Raw genomic sequence first — 16,919 nt, forward strand, 5'->3', positions numbered from 1 at the left:
GTGCTAATTTGCATATGAATTAAACATTTTTCTAGCTTCTGCAAGTGTAAAGAAAATAACAAAGGTCCATTACATTTATGTATAGGTGTGCAATAGGACAATGTAAGTCATGACCATAAGTGTTGAAACCCCTGAATTTTTTTTCCAGAAAAATAAGTATTTCTCCCAGAATATTATTGCAATTATACGTTTTGTTATACACATGTTTATTTTCTTTGTGTGTATTAGAACAACACAAAAAAAAAAGATAAAAAAATGCCAAAAAGGATATAATTTCAGGCAAAACTTTAAAAATGGGCCGGACAAATTTACTGGCACCCTCAACTTAATATTTTGTTCCACACCCTTTGGAAGACATACCTGAAATTAATCACTTCCTATAACCATCAACAAGCTTCTTACACCTCTCAACTGGTATTTTGGACCACTCTTCTTTAGCAAACTGCTCCAGGTGTCTCATATTTGAAGTGTACCTTCTCCCAACAGCAACTTTAAGACCTCTCCGCAGGTGTTCAATAGAATTTAGATACAGACTCATTACTGGCCACATCAGAACTCTCCAGTGCTTTGTTTTCATTGATTTCTGTGTTCTTCTTGAAGTATGTTTGGGGTCAACATAGGACACAAACCTTGTTTTCTGACACTGGACCCTATGTTGCGACCCAAAATCCTTTGGTAATCTTCAGATTTCATGATGCCTTGCACATGTATATTTTAGCAAACTGCAGTCTAGCTTTTTTATGTTTCTGTGTCAGCAGTGGGGTCCTCCTGGGTTTCTTGCCATAGCGCTTCATTTTTTTCAAATGTCGACGGATAGTTCACGCTGACACTGATGCACCCTGACCCGGCAGGACAGCTTGAATTTATTTGGAACTTGACTCAGGCTACTTATCCACCATCCGGACAATCCTGCATTGCAGCCTGTCATCAATTTTTCTCTTCTGTCTACGTCCAGGGAGATTAGCTACAGTGGCATGGGTTTGAAAATTCATGATTATGTTAAGAGCTCTGGAGATGTACTTGTAAACTTGAGATTGTTGATATATTTCCACAATTTTGGACAGTTCCTTTGTCTCTGTTATCCATGCTTAGCGTGGCACACGCAGACACACAATGCAAAAATTGAGTCAACTTCTCCTCTTTTTATCTGGTTTCCGGTGTGATTTTTATATTCCCCATACCTGTTTCTTGTCACAAGTGAGTTTGAACGAGCATCATATGCTTGAAACAAAGTTGTTTACCCACAATTTTGAAAAGCTAGCAACAATTATGTCTAGTCGATTTTTGGAGTTTTGTGTGAAATTATGTCCAATTTGCCTTTTTTCTCAGTTCTTTGTGTTGTTCAAATACACAGAAAGGAAATAAATGTGTGTAACAAAACATGTGTAATTGCAATAATTTTCTGTGAGAAATACTTCATTTACTGGAACAATTTCAGGGGTGACAAGACTTATGACCATGACTGGTAAGTACCAATTACTTCCGGCAGCAAGGTAGTGTTATACAGTACAATCACACTTAGGTATTCTTTAGTAAAAAAATAAATAAATTGGAAATTGTTTTTAATTTTAATGCAATGTAGCAGAGTTGATTTTGTCAGTAATTTGCTTGAAGCACTGTAGTTATACCCACAGGGACATCATACATAGCTCATAGGCACAACAGACTGGGACAGTGCAGGCTGCAGTAAGGGTGAGAATATGGGAATTACTATGACGGAAGCAGAATGGACACTACTACAAGTACTGTTCGTATTGTCTTCAGAGAATAAACAGATTTGGTGTGGACAGTATTCAATGGTGGGGTTTCATTCTGAAGGTATATGCCTCTTTTTTCAGAAACAAGAAAGACTAGAATCGGTCATTCATTTATCTATGGTCAATGTAAAAACCATAGTTAAGAATGTGCACTGCGTTTGGGCAAGAAGTTCAGTGGAAACTTGAAATATTCAGGAAACCTATTGCCCCAAACATATGCAGCTCAATACCTATGCATATATGTCCACTACTGACTCCCATTGAAGAAAAACACATATCTTGTGACATATATAGTGAGAATTTACTATAACAAAGTGATCAGGATGGATGGGTTTGGCCAAATACCAAATAGCTCATAAAAAAAACACAATAATAAATTGATCTAACTGTGCCTGTCGGGTGGAGTGGCCAAGAATAGACACAGCAGGCAACAACAGAAATACGTGAAATAGGTGGACTACAAGCGCACATGGATTATCAAAATTAGGGTTATTTAGTTTAGAAAAAAGACGACTGAGGGGAGATCTTATAACTATGTATAAATACATCAGGGGTCAGCACAAAGATCTCTGCCATCATCTCTTTATACTCATGACTATGACTGTAACGAGGGGACATCCTCTACAACTAAAGCAGGTTTCTACACAAACATAGAAGAGGATTTTTTAATGCAACCATGGAACTCTCCGCCAGAGGAGGTGGTGATGGTGAAATCACCTAAATTGTTCAGAGGGCCTGTGTGCCTATCCTGAGTGTCACAAGTGATTTGCTATGAATCAGAATTTCCTCTCACTTCATTGTAACAAATAGATTTTTTTCCTGAAATGCTGGCTACACATTACAAAGTGAAAGTAAGAAGCCCAGGAAGGAGATATGATCCATAATGCTGTGCAACCAGCCAATCAGCAGATAGCCACCCCAGTCTTTTAGCAATCTTTTAATTGTAGAATATTGGATAGGGACAGTGTAGGGAGATTGTAGAGAGAGTTTTTAGACACTGTGGGAGAGCAGAAGGAGAGAATAGGGAGACTGCAGGGACAGTGCAGGCTCTGAGTAATCACCCTGTGCATCTTGTTCCAAAATAGGGACCATATCACGCAGGCCTTACAGATGTTAGATAGACCGGATCCGTTGTGCGTCTCATTTTTCCTTCCTTCTGACAGATCAGAAGGGTCAAATAAATGGTGATGTCAGCCAGGCCGAAAGGAAAACTAGTGGCCCAGTCATGAAGTGGGGAGGGTGGGAACAGCATGAGAAGTCCACAGAGTGACGCTATGACAGTGGTGAGGTGAAAGCAGCATGAGGAGACCACAGAGTGGCCCAATGACAGAGTCTGGAGGTATGAGAAGCATTGGGAGGCAGCCACAGAGTGGCACAAAAACAGTGTAGAGGTGGCAGCAGCATCTAGAGGCCACAGAGTGGCACAATGACAGAGTGTGGAGGTGGCAGCAGCAGCACCAGGAGGCCAAATGGTGCTACAATGACAGTGTTGAGGTGGCAGCAGCATCAGGGGGCCACAGAGTGGCACAATGACAGTGTGGAGGTGGCAGCAGCAGCATAAGGAGACCTGAGTGGTGAGGTGGCAGCAGCATCAGGAGACCACAGAGTGACCCGTTGACAGAGTGGGGAGGTGGGTGGCAATACCAGTACTAGCATAAGATGGTGGGTGAAAGAAGGATCACTTGGCATGAGATGTGTGGCATCAGGCGGGTGGCAGCATCAGAATAGTAGCTGAGGTAGATAGCCAGATGAAACCAGTCTCTTTTGTCAAAGTGTTGGTGTGGCAACATGGATGATTTAGTCTAATGCATCAGGCATTGGTGGGTGGAAATCCTGGCTGACCAAAGCCTGATACATCTTGACAAAGGTCAGTTGTCACGGCCATGTTATGGCCGTGACTCCTTGGGAGCCGCATACAGTTGCCCGCGGTTTGGGTTGTAGTGTCAACCGCAGCTGGAGGCATAATGTTGTTGGCCTCAAGTGCGGTTGCCGCGGACAACAGCTATGTGTGCGGTTCCCTTGGAGTTGTGTGCGTGTTTGTAAGCACTTTTGTATGTCTGTGTGCACTTTGTTTATGTTTGGTGTGCACTGACATCTTCCCTTCACTGTGGCTGTCCGTGGCAACGTTTGGTTGTATGGTGTACATGTGGTGGCAGTGTTCCGGCCTTCGGGCTGACTCCCTCGAAAGAGGGTAAAGCATGCATCGCCATAGGCTGATGGGGTGCATGCCCGCTCTTCGGAGGGAGAGCATTATGGGGGTTTCGCCGCTGACGGAGCGGTGAGTGGCGTTCCCCGCCATTCTTTCACCGTTGCCTCGTTAGGCGTCCCCTAATTTTATCTTGCACTCGTGGTGTTTGTTTGGTGTGCGGTTTGCACACCTTCGAAAGAGGGTGCAGCATGCAGTGCCATCCTCTTGTGGCCTGCATGCGCGTTCTCCGGAGGGAGAGCATTCCGGGGGGATCACCGTTAACAGCACGGTTGGTGGCTTATTCCCCGCCACCTTACCTTCCGTGTCCGTGTTGGTGATCCCTCGTCCCTCTCCATGTTCCCATCTCTGGTCGTTTGCTGGCAGCACTCCGTTAGTGGTCCGGCTGCGTGCTGGTTAGGAGTGTCTGCTGGCAGCGACTGGAGTGGGGACGTGAGTGGAGAGTCCCCTCGTCCATTCTCAGTGGTTCTCTTCCCGTGTCGCTGTGTCGGGCTGCAGGCCTCGCTGGACTGGCTGAGTGTGTGCTGGGAGAGGATGCAGCTGGCAGCAACTTCCTGGGAACCATGTCCTGAGAGTGGACGTTCCCTTCTCCTATCCCCTTGTCTGAGTCCCCCCACGAGTTTTTTTTTTGGGTGGGGGGGGCTTTGAGGGGTGGAAGTGTCACGACCATGTTATGGCCGTGACTCCTTGGGAACCGCATACAGTTGCCCGCGGTTTGGGTTGTAGTGTCAACCGCAGCTGGAGGCATAATGTTGTTGGCCTCAAGTGCGGTTGCCGCGGACAACAGCTATGTGTGCGGTTCCCTTGGAGTTGTGTGCGTGTTTGTAAGCACTTTTGTATGTCTGTGTGCACTTTGTTTATGTTTGGTGTGCACAGACATCTTCCCTTCACTGTGGCTGTCCGTGGCAACATTTGGTTGTATGGTGTACATGTGGTGGCAGTGTTCCGGCCTTCGGGCTGACTCCCAGGACACGGTTGCCACCCATGTCATTGCCTGCGGCAACAGCCACAGTGTGTTTGTTGTTTGGACACTTCCCCTTTTAGTTGTGTTTTCCCTTCCCTGGTGCTAGAAGGGTTAACTCCCTTCCCAGTGTGTGTGTGTGTCAATGGGTGTGTCCGACTGTGGGGTGTGGCTTCTTGGCCTATAAAGCCTCACTGTTAGCACAGGTCTGAGGGTTGCTTCAGCCATGCTTAGCTGGAGCAGCCTCCTGTGTTTTCTACCTGCCAGTGAGAGCCACCCCTGTGGTCATAAAGATATTGTCACATTATGTTTATGTCTTGTTGTGTGTGATGTCCATGTGATGTTCTGTTGGGACCTTCCTTTGTTGGTTTGTGCAGCTAATGGTTCTGGATTCCTGTGTGCACAGGGATCCAGTCAGCTAGGCTGTGGCAGGTTGGTGAAACTACTTAGTTCGCCTGTTTGTGTTCCCCTTTTCCCAGCAGCTTGGCCATTGAGACCCCTGTTCCTCCGTGTACAGAAGGAACAGGCCGTCTTACCTTGACTCCTAGTCCAGGGACTGGTCGGAGGGTGAGTTAGGGATCCGAGGTTCCGGAGCATGGATCCTCCTACCTTAAAGGTCGGCCCATGCAGCTAGGAGTTAGGGTCAGGTTAGGGACGCGTTAGGAGGTGACCTGCTCCCTAATCCTGTGTTCCTGGCCAAGCAGCCTAACATCTTCTGGCATCGCACGGCTGAGGATTTTCGCCGTCCTCGGCCGTGACATCAGTCTCTCCATATTTTGGGTGGACAGGTGAGATCTTCTTGGGACAACTATGGCTCCCGCCGCACTAATTACCCACTTTGATGCCACACTACTGGCCAGGCAAGACAGCTTTTCCAGGGCAAACTGCCAGTTGCAGCCACAAATCCAGTTTAACTGCCCAGTAGTCCAGCGGATATTCAATGTGGGGTGGCAGGGTGCTGTCCAAGTATGACACTACCTGCTGGCTCAGGTCCTGCTCCAGGTCTAGCTGCTGCTGGTGAGTAGTTTCTTCACTAGACGGGTGAAGAAAGCTGCTCATCAGCGACTATAGAATCAAGTTGCTGCTGATGGAGCTGGAACTGATTCTACCCCACACCACCCTAGCACAGCAGCCATGGCAGAGGAATATGAGCGCAGAGGGCACCCCCCGGTCAGACCTGCGAGAGGATGGACGATGGCACAAATAGGCTGTGGCCACCTGACTACATAGGATGTCTCTATAGTAGTTCAGCTTGTCCTCCCTCTCAGCGGGTGTAAAAAAGGCCCCCATTTTGGACCTGTAGAGAGGGTCTAAAATGGTGGAGAGCCATTAGTCATCCCTCTGGTGAATGGTGACAATTTGGCTGTCACTACAAAAGCAAGTGATCATGCATTAGGCCATTTGTGCAAGTGACTCAGAGGGACTCCCTGCCTCCATCTCCACTGCATACTGCCACGGTGCGCCTGGGTCATCTGCCTCATCTTCCTCTTGCTCCTCCGGCTGATCCTGCTACTCCTCTCCTGTCACCTATGTATTAAAACCACCCATTTTGTTACACATTGCTTATGATCCAATGTCCTCCTCCTCCTCCAGTTCAGCCCCCACAGGGCTCATGTGGCCGTGAGATCTAGGCGCCACGTCTCCAGTCCCCTGACCAGCCAGATTTACAAGCATCTGTTCCAGGACATGAAGCAGTGGAATGACGTTGTTCATCCTGTAGTCCTGGCGACTGACAAATAACGGGGCCTCCTTAAAGGGCCTGAGCAAATGGCAGGTATCACGCATGAGCTGCCACTGGCTGATATCGAAGTTACACAGGGGAGTACTCCTGTCCACTTGGATCATCAAGAAATCATTTATGGCCTTTCTCTGTTCGTATAGTCGGTCCAACATATGGAGGGTGGAATTCCAACGGGTGGAAACGTTACATATCAGCCTATGTTGGGGGATGCCTTTCTGCCGCTGCAGCTCAAGGTGGGTGTGCTTTGCGGTGTACGATTGGCTGAAGTGCATGCAAAGTTTTCTGGTCTTACAGATGGGTGGAAGATTTCAAGAACTGCTTGACAACCAGATTAAACAAGTGTGCCATGCAGGGCGCATGGCTCAGCCCTCCTTGACGCAGCGCCGACACCATGTTCTTCCCGTTGTCGGTCACCGTGGTTACTGATTTTCAGTTGTTGCAGAGAAAGCCATAATTAAATTTCTTGATGAAGTACACGGAGCAGTTCCTCCCCTGTGTGACTCCGTTCACCCACACAAATGAGGAGTAGAACAGTGTGACACATGTGGCATGCTGGAGGGGCACTGTGAATTGTTCCTGTAGTGTAAGCTGAGGACACAGCTGGATGAGGAGGGCAGAGGAGGACATTGTCGCAGAAGCAACGGCATGAGAACGTGGAGGTGGAAGCAGCATCATCTGGCCAAGTTGCTAGTGTGGCTGGGCAGGAAGCACATTTACCTAGTGGGCCGTAAAGGAGATATATTGTCCTTGACCGTAGTTTCAGCTCCACATGTCGGCACTGCCATGCACTTTGGCAGACACCAACAGGCTCAAGGACTGGCCCACCTTCTGTTCTACAGATGTGTGGTACTGCCTTTTGGCAAAGAAATGACAGCTTGGTGCTCTCCACTTTGGCTCCGCACAATCCATCAGTTCTCTGAAAGGTGAAGAGTCCACCACTTGGAAAGGGAGGGACTGCAGCACCAGCAACTTGGCCAGGAGCACATTCAGCTTCTGCGCCATAGGATGACCACTTCTGTGCAGTTGTATGAGTGCATGCATGCTGTTGTCTCTTGGCAATCGCTTCGGTTATCTATTGCTGACAGAATGACTGACAAGGAGTAGGAGGAGCAGGAGCATCAGGACCAGCAAATGATGGGAAGGACAGATAGCTCCCTTCGGCTGAGGTGGTGGAGCATTGACTGCCTGAAATCGGGTGCGTGCCACTGGGTGATGCAGTGGTTGCTGTGGCAGGCTCGACCACCACAGCCTCCTCCGGCGGCTTAACAAAAAACTGAAACACCTCCGAGTAGGTGATTTTACCCCCAACACTGCACTGACTGACTGCTATGGCCGCTGCCTCCGTGAACTCCTGCACCACTACTTTCTGGGCTGGATGAGGAGGCAGAGGAGCAGCATAGGCAGTATTCGCTTTCGCAATATTTCACAAATTGTTGGCCTAATATTCGCCATAAATTCCCAAATTCTAGAATTTGTGTTCTTCAGTCATTATTTCATTGATTGCGAAAATTGGAAATGTAATATGCGCATATTGTGCATGAAATACAGGCATGGCTCACTTTTGCTACATTTTTCAAGCTGCTCGAAGTTTCCTGAGACTGGAGAAAATGCACAGTACAGTAATTTCTTTCACACTACCTAACACCCTTCACTGGAACCGCCACACTATATCACTATCTAACCTACACTATCTCCCACTAACTATCTGTATTATATATATGAGCTAACTATCTAATGTAATTTAATAAGGATCCATATGACTCTGCAAAGCGCAGAGCAATGACAATGCTCTCTCTCTCTCTCTCTCTCTCCCTCTCAGAATTGCAAAAAACATCAGAACATGGCTGCTGGAGAGTTTCTTATATAGTAAGGGATAGGCAACTTTTTTTATTGGTTGCTAGGGATGTTGCTAAGCACAGACAAAGATATTGCAGCCTTCTCATTGGCCCACAAGCAAGAAACAGGAGGGTACTGCTGAAAAAAAATATAGAATATTCGCTATTGCGAAGATATAGCACTATATTCTACATATTCGCTAATTCACGAAGTGCCAATATTCGTGATAAAAATTTGCGATTAGAATATTCGCAATCAACACTAAGCAGGTTGGGTACCCCGGGCACGTTTGGCTCCCGACCTCCCACTACTGCCACCCTGCTGACTCCCGGCCATGCTAGTGACTTGCTGGCTCCGCCGCTGCCTCACGCGCAAGCTGCTACCTTCTTCTCCCGATGATGAAGCCCCTTCATCACCCGACTCCCAATTGCGATCGGCTACATCATCAACGAGTACTGTCTGTACGTCACTGAAGTTCTCCTCAATGGTCTCTGAGCCAGGAACCTGACAGCTCGCACCACCAGCTCCCACGCCACTCTCCTCATCACTACTTGCCCGTCTAGTGGAGGAAGCGGTGGATGTCTCCTCCAAATCTTGGGTGGGCAGTAGCTGATGACTGTCCTCTAGTAGCTCGTCCTCGCTGTATAGTGGAGCTGAGCCCACAGCATATAATACTTGTCTGGTTGAGGGAACAGAAAAGGACAGATTGCCAAACCCCGCACCGAACAGCAGAGACACGCAGCATTAACATGATTGATAATGCTCTGTGCCTCTCTGTGATCTTTTTACTACAAAATCATGGTGGCAACTTTATCTCACTGTGATTTTGTAGTAAAAAGGTCACAGAGAGGCACAGAGCATTATCAATCATGTTAATGCTCCGTGTCTCTGCTGTCTGGTGCAGGGCTTGGCAATCTTTCACGCAGCGGATTTCCACGCACAGCATCCGCTCGTGTGAAAGAGCCCTAACTGTTGCATCTGTTCTCCATGTCAGAGTTTACTTCCTGCTGGAGACCTGTACTGTTGTTAGGGCTTGCATGGGTGTGTCTCTCCCCACTTGTGAAGCAGCACGTACACTCTCTCTGTCTCACCAGCCTATGGCTGGATTGAAGGAAGTATTTAAAGGCGCTTTCTACCACAGGAAGATGCCTGAGCAACTCATGGTTGGTCACTAGCTTGTCTAGTTCCAAGTGTGAAGGTATTTTTCAAGTTCTACTTTGCTGTGTACCAAACCCAGCTTTTGGAATTATTTGATTTTGCCTGTTTGCCGCCTGCCTCTGACCTCGGACTTTGTTTACGGACCTTGCTTGTTTGCCACCTGCCTCTGACCTCGGACTTCTTTTACAAATATTGCTTGTTCTCTGCCTGCCCTGGCCCCAGACTTACTGACCATATACTTCCCCTCGGTGCTTGCACTGGTATCTCTGACCCCCTTGTCAGCTGCCACTGACTCTGGGACTGCTCTGGAGTGGCACCAGGCAACTACCCTAATGGCCCAAGCCAACGCCCCTCCAGAGTATAGCCAGTCAATGGTGCAGTGGGTCCACACCTGCTTGCATAACACACCCCAAAAAAGGCTTTAGAACATATAACTGCACCGCTGAACGGCTAATAAGCCCTTTTTCCCCCACCAATACACCCCAAAAAAGCCTGTAATTTTGTCACTTCACTGCACAACGGCAAATAAGCCCTTTTTCCCGCTAATACGCCACAAAAAAGGCTTTAAAACATATAACTGCACTGCTGAACAGCTAATAAGCCCCTTTTCCACTAATACACCCCAAAAAAGGCTTTAGAACATATAACTGCACCGCACAACGGCTGATAAGACATATTTCCTAGTAATACACCCTGTTAATGGCTGTATCACAGAGCACTTGCACCCCAATAACAAGCAAGGTTTGCTGGAATTACAGAGGTATCATCTATTGCAAACCTAAAAGCAGCAGTAAAATAGCAATTTGGATCCCCAGTCAGTGCAGCAAGGTGTAATAGAATTGTTCCTATTTCCCAGGCTGTACACTCCCCTATTTCACCCTGTTATCCGGTGGAATAATTCCTCCCTATCCTTTCTCTACACTTCTAATGATCTTTCCTTGAACTTCTATTCAGCCCAAAAAAGTTTTAAAGTCTTTTCTAGCACTGTCCCTAGCGCCTGCTGACGTCTCTCCCTGCGCTAAGTACACTGGAAAATGTCTGAATCCAAGATGGATGAGGCTATTTATAGGACTGACATCACAGGGGCTGGCTGCTGATTGGCTGCATGCATGGCATTGTGGGTGATCAGAGTTCCTTGCTTTATGTCCCAACACGTGCAGCGATTCGTTACCACAGAGCGTGAGAAAATTTGGATTCGGTGCAAATCACATTTTTCCTGAAATTCTGATTGAATTCCACTTTGTCAACTTCGATTCACTCATCTCTAGACAGGACCTCTATACGGCCAGTACAGAAGAATTGCACAACAAGGGGGCATGGCTTATGAAATGGCACAGAATATCAACAAAGGGTATATTAAGTGCCATATAGTCATCTTACATACACACTGGTCAACAGTAGATAGAAAGTGACCAACCCCTTTAACAGTATTTTGTGAGGTATGACTACTTGGCTTAAGAGCAGAGAAATTAAAATTTTGAAAAATGCACATTTTTAAAAAGTTTTTTAGATGTAAAAACTAAAAATATATTATCACCAAGATTTTACCACTGACAGAGTACATAGAAGTTCAAGGAAAGATCATTAGAAGTGTAGAGAAAGGATAGGGAGGAATTATTCCACCGGATAACAGGGTGAAATAGGGGAGTGTACAGCCTGGGAAATAGGAACAATTCTATTACACCTTGCTGCACTGACTGGGGATCCAAATTGCTATTTTACTGCTGCTTTTAGGTTTGCAATAGATGATACCTCTGTAATTCCAGCAAAACTTGCTTGTTATTGGGGTGCAAGTGCTCTGTGTTACAAAACAACAGTCTCAGAATTGTTTAGGTCGTGTTCTTATCAGGTTTCTGTCCCACATTTAAAGGGGTTGTCCAAGTTATATTTATTGATGACCTATCCTCAGGATAGGTCATCAATATCAGATCGGCTGGGGTCTGACACCCGGCACCCTGACGATCAGCTGTTTGAAGAGAAGGCGCACGCTGTGCCAGCGCTGCCTCCCCTTCATTCTTTACCTTCTCGCCGTTGCATCTGCAGCGGTGAGCAGGTGTAATTACACCCAAGCCATCCCATTCAATGGCGCGAAGGCAAACAATGAAGAGGAGGCAGCCCTGGCACGGCGCACGACTTCTCTTCAAACAGCTGATCGTCGGGGGTGCCGGGTATCGGACCCCAGACGATCTGATATTGATGACCTATCCTGAGGATAGGTCATCAATAAATATAACTTGGACAACTCCTTTAATGTATAAACATGACGTATACATTAATTGGGTGCCTCGGACAGATGACATACCGTGTCATCCATTACCAAAAGGTTCCATTGCATAATAAAATGTGCTTGTTTACTGCATGCTATTATCTTTTTTGCTGGACTCTGCAAAATGGAAAGGCATAGTATACTTCAACTTACACTTCTGCATGTTAAACATGAGACAAAAGTGTGATGTGAATACAGTGTAAGTACAACTAAATGAATGCCAAAGATATTGCCACACAAAATGGTACATATCAGGTTTGAAAATTGGTGGCTACATCCTTAAGGCCAAAACTGACTTGGTTCTTAAGGGGTTAAACTGTACCAGGTTTGTATTCTGTAACCATAGAGACATAATGATCTGCATAGAAGCTGTAGATACAATATGGTAGATTTATTATCAATACTTTTTGCAAATTTGCTTCACCTTTAAATGTACATAGGAGAAATAAAACGGGCGAAAAGGTGGAGGCAATAAAGGTTATGACAAATTAGTTTGATTTTGCATTTGATTACTGTGACGCTTTGCGATACTAGGAAATCGCAAATGCGCCATATCAACATAGAAATATAGAAACATAGAATGTGTCGGCAGATAAGAACCATTTGGCCCATCTAGTCTGCACAATATACTGAATACTATGGATAGCCCCTATCCTATCTTATTTCGCAATCACAAAGACAAAAGAGCCTTCATTAAGAATCTTCTCTTTTGACTAAAGGAGTAATTCACAGAGCAGAGGTGCCATTATCACCACCTTGTGACAAACCTTTCCTGCCCATGCCAAGTTGAGTAGCCATCAATCTAGTTCTCTTATGACAGAACCTCATAAACCTGGTCTTTCTGCAGCCATAGTGTCTCCAATACCAGCAGGGGTCTCACACCTTTAGCCTGGGCAGCGAGCTTCAGAAGAAAAGGACAGATCCTTATCACACAGCTGGTTGGTACAGGAAGGAAGATGACCTGAAAGTCCCCTTCAATCCATAAGCTTCATATTTTTCCCATATTTTCCTAATATTTAATGTGAAAGGAACCATCTTTTCAGAGATGGTTTTGGTTCTTCTAACCCACCTTCTAGGAAACTTGCGGGCAAATCAGAGATTCCCGCTCTGAGATATAAAGGTTCTCAGGCACCCTGTATTATCTTTTAGTCGTATTTGTTATCAGATGATGCGTAAAATTGTACTGATTATCAATATCAACTATATTTCTTGATTGGACTTATGGGATATGGAGAAATGGGCAAAGCAAAGATTCTGCCAGATTTTCTCCCTATGGGGCAAAGGACTGCCCCAGTTCCAGGCTGGACCTGAACGTGTCATAACCACTCCCCGCTTCAGAGTGGGTAAAAACAGTGACACACTCAGGTCCTGCGTCCTTCTTCTACCATCCGACGTCGACTAACATCACGACCGCCCGCTGGATATGGGCACCCCCCGCCATCTTGGATTATTCTACAAAGACTTTGCCTATTACTGGACTTTACCACGGTAATTCTGAACTTACAGACATTCTATTCCCTTCCACCTCTTACCTATTTCTATCTAAACCAATCTGTTCAACTGGCAGGTATATTTATCTGTCAGCTTTAATATATATTTTTGTGTGTAGTTTTAGAATAAAAACTAACAATTTCATCGTTCCAGTTTTGCCCTTGTTACTTGATGACCTGATCTATGCTAAGAACTCTGTCCTCAGAAGACATACTACCAAATTGTGTTATTTTTATAAATTGTTAATGTACTAGCTAGGTTGCAAATAACCATTTCGTCCCTTTAGGATTAGCTAGCCGGGGTCTCTTCGCCCCGATTCAATACGAATTAATTTTGATTTCCAGCGTGAAATCAGTAATTTTATTTTTACCGATTGTACATACAATCGTGATTGCATCCTGTCTGGGCCCACCAACCAATCTTAAACGTCTTCTGTGCTCACAGTGGATTTGCCTCCAGAAGTCTCTAGTGGAGACCTGCATGGCAACTGTGGCTTAGTACGACGGGATTGGCGGGTGGTTGTCACATTGGTGGCAGCGGTGGGATAGCAGAACCCAAAACCAGGCAGAAGTCAGCTTTTGGGAGATCAGAGCACAAAGAACTGACAAGTGCAGCTTTTTGCGCAATCATAACAATAGGACAGTGGTTACTTAGTATCCTGTCCCGCGGAACTTGAATTCCGGGCGCAAAACGGTACACATTGATAGGAATAGATTGGTTTACATTTTCCCCACCTTTTCTTTGCTATATCCTATTCTTTTCCTCTTCTTTTCTGAATGTCTGATTCAGTTCCAAATTACCAAAGTTGGTCTGTCGCCGACTTACAAGCCGTGTGTGAGTCGCAAGGCATTGCCATTCTGAACAAAAATCGATCATAGCTGATCAAAGCTTTGACGGAGAGAGACGGCCAAGCGATGGAGGATTCCAATGCCGTGCGGGAGGCTTTGCTGCCCCTTCGTTCAACGTCACCCAGCACCGCCAGCTATGGGAGTGCTGATGTTGCTACTTCAGCTCCGGGTGATGCAGGTACCCTGGATAACAGCATGTCCACAGCTCCTGCTAACCCTCAGCAAGGAACAAGCAGCTCTGGACTAAACTTCACTGCCTTGGGCCCTATGAGCCAGCAGTTGTTACCGGGCCTGACTGGCGCGGATTTGCGTTTATACCTGGAGATGCAGCTCGAAAGAGAGGAGCGTTAGCAGCAAAGAGAAGAGCGACAGCAGCAGTTCCAGCTTCAGAGAGAAGCGCTGCAGCACCAGCGTGCACTAGAACTGGCCCAAGTGAGACAGGCCGAGCGGTCTTCCTCTCCTAACACTCCTGCTGCAGGAGGCATTCCTCTACCCGTGGTCCCCAAAGCAAGGTTTCCAGTTATGGAGAAAAACGGGGACATTGATTTATATTTACGCTCGTTTGAGAGAGCGTGCCGCCAGTTCTGCATCCCTGAGGATCAGTGGGCTCTACACCTGACGCCTCAGCTGACTGGTAAAGCGCTGGATGCTTTTGCGGAACTACCCACAGACCAAGATTGCGATTATCAAACTATCAAGGATTCCATAATTGCTAAGTTCCAGTTAACCCCTGAGGTTTACCGGAGAAAGTTCCGTGCCATCCAGAAAGGATCCACAGACTCTTACGCGGATGTGGCTAGCCTCTTATGCACCACATTCCGCCAATGGACTAGAATTCTTAAAGAAAAGACTTATGCTAACCTTGAGGATTTGATGATCCATGACCAACTTCTTGCGATATGCCCTACAGATGTGAGACAGTTTGTGTTGGAGCGCAAGCCCCAGTCTGGGAAAGAAGCTGCTGAGCTGGCAGACATGTTTGTCGCAACCCGGGTACCGGACATTCGCAAACCTGTGATGACGGACACCCGCAAGCCGGTGGTATCAGACATCCGCAAACCCCTGGTACCTGACAGCCGCAAAACTCCAGTACCCAACCAGGACAGAGCCATGTCCCAGAACTGGAGAGAAGGCAGGCCCGCTGGCCCTGTGAACCGTGAGACAACCAGGCCCTGGTGTGAGCTGTGTCGCAGGCCCGGTCACACCAAGCAAACCTGTTACGCAGGGAAGCCGGCCCAACCTCCTAGCACCGTGACGACGCCAAGCCCTAAGGGGGCCAACGTTTCCACACCTACCTAGTCTGCTGTATTGCTGGTCGGAGGACCCGAGGTGCACAGCGGATCCCAGAATCACCAGCCTGTCACTGTGAACGGCCAGACTGTCATCGGATTCCGTGATACCGGTGCAGATGTCACCTTGGTCCGTTCACATCTTGTTACGGAGAAGGATATCCTTCCAGGAAAGTACCTCGCTCTGACCGGAGTTGGGGGCACTCGCACTCATGTGGCCCAAGCCCAAGTCACCATTGATTGGGGAATGGGACGGCAAAAGCGGGTTGTTGGGGTCCTGGATGATATTCCCGTTGCCACAGTGCTTGGCACTGATTTGGGCACCCTTGTTTCCCATTACGAATACCCTGCAAGCGCGCAGGAGGCCCAAGCAGGACTCCCTGACCAAAACCAGGTACTGTACAGCCCTTTGGGGAAACAGGGAGACGGGGACACTTTGCCTGCTATTTCTACTGTCCCTAACGCACCTAGGGAGGTATCATATTTAAATGTACAAGCAACCAAATGTCATTTGCCTACTTCTGCACCTGTCATTGTTGATCCGAATGCGTGTGTTAGCAATGGTGATATACATGATGCTGTCCCTTTTCTGGCCATTACACGTTCCATGGCCAGCCGCCTGAACTCAGAACCGACCGAAGGGACCCCCTCGGGCGATTCTGACCCTCAGGCGGATAACAATGCGAGAAAGACCTTTTCATGTGATGATGATGATTGTGTCACTGCGCTGGTAGACGCTTCCAGTGTCGCCAGTAACCTGGGCTCAGATGGGGCTGCGGGGACAGAACCAGCCGTCCCTCCACCCACCTCTGACCCCAGCATTGACGGTAACTCTCCACAGCTGACTTCATACGTCACTGGTCAGCTGGAGGAGACCGGTGGCGCTGCATTCGTGCAGGCCTTAAAGGGTGACCCTAGTCTGGAGGCACTTAGGGCCCGAGCTGGCCAGCCTCCAGGTGAGGGCACTCCATATAAAATCTATTGGGAGAACAACCGACTGTACTGTGAAGCTGTACAGCCTACAAAAGGTGGCGCAGGTGAGAACACGAGACAGCTGGTAGTCCCTAGGGAATTTCGGGCACAGGTGCTCAAAGCAGCCCACGACATTCCACTTGCAGGACATTTGGGTATCAGAAAGACCCACAAACGTGTTCAGAACCATTTTTACTGGCCCACGATGGGAACGGACATAGCTAAGTACTGCCGATCGTGTGCCACTTGCCAGAGGGTTAAGAAGGCTGGAGGACCCCGCAAAGCCCCTTTGCAGCCACTGCCCGTGATCACAGAGCCCTTCCAGAGAGTGGCAGTGGATATAATTGGTCCCCTTCCCATTCCTAGCAGTTCTGGCAAGCGCTACATCTTAACG

Source organism: Bufo gargarizans, chromosome 2 (genome assembly GCF_014858855.1).
Source record: "Bufo gargarizans isolate SCDJY-AF-19 chromosome 2, ASM1485885v1, whole genome shotgun sequence".
NCBI classification, from domain to species: Eukaryota; Metazoa; Chordata; class Amphibia; order Anura; family Bufonidae; genus Bufo; species Bufo gargarizans.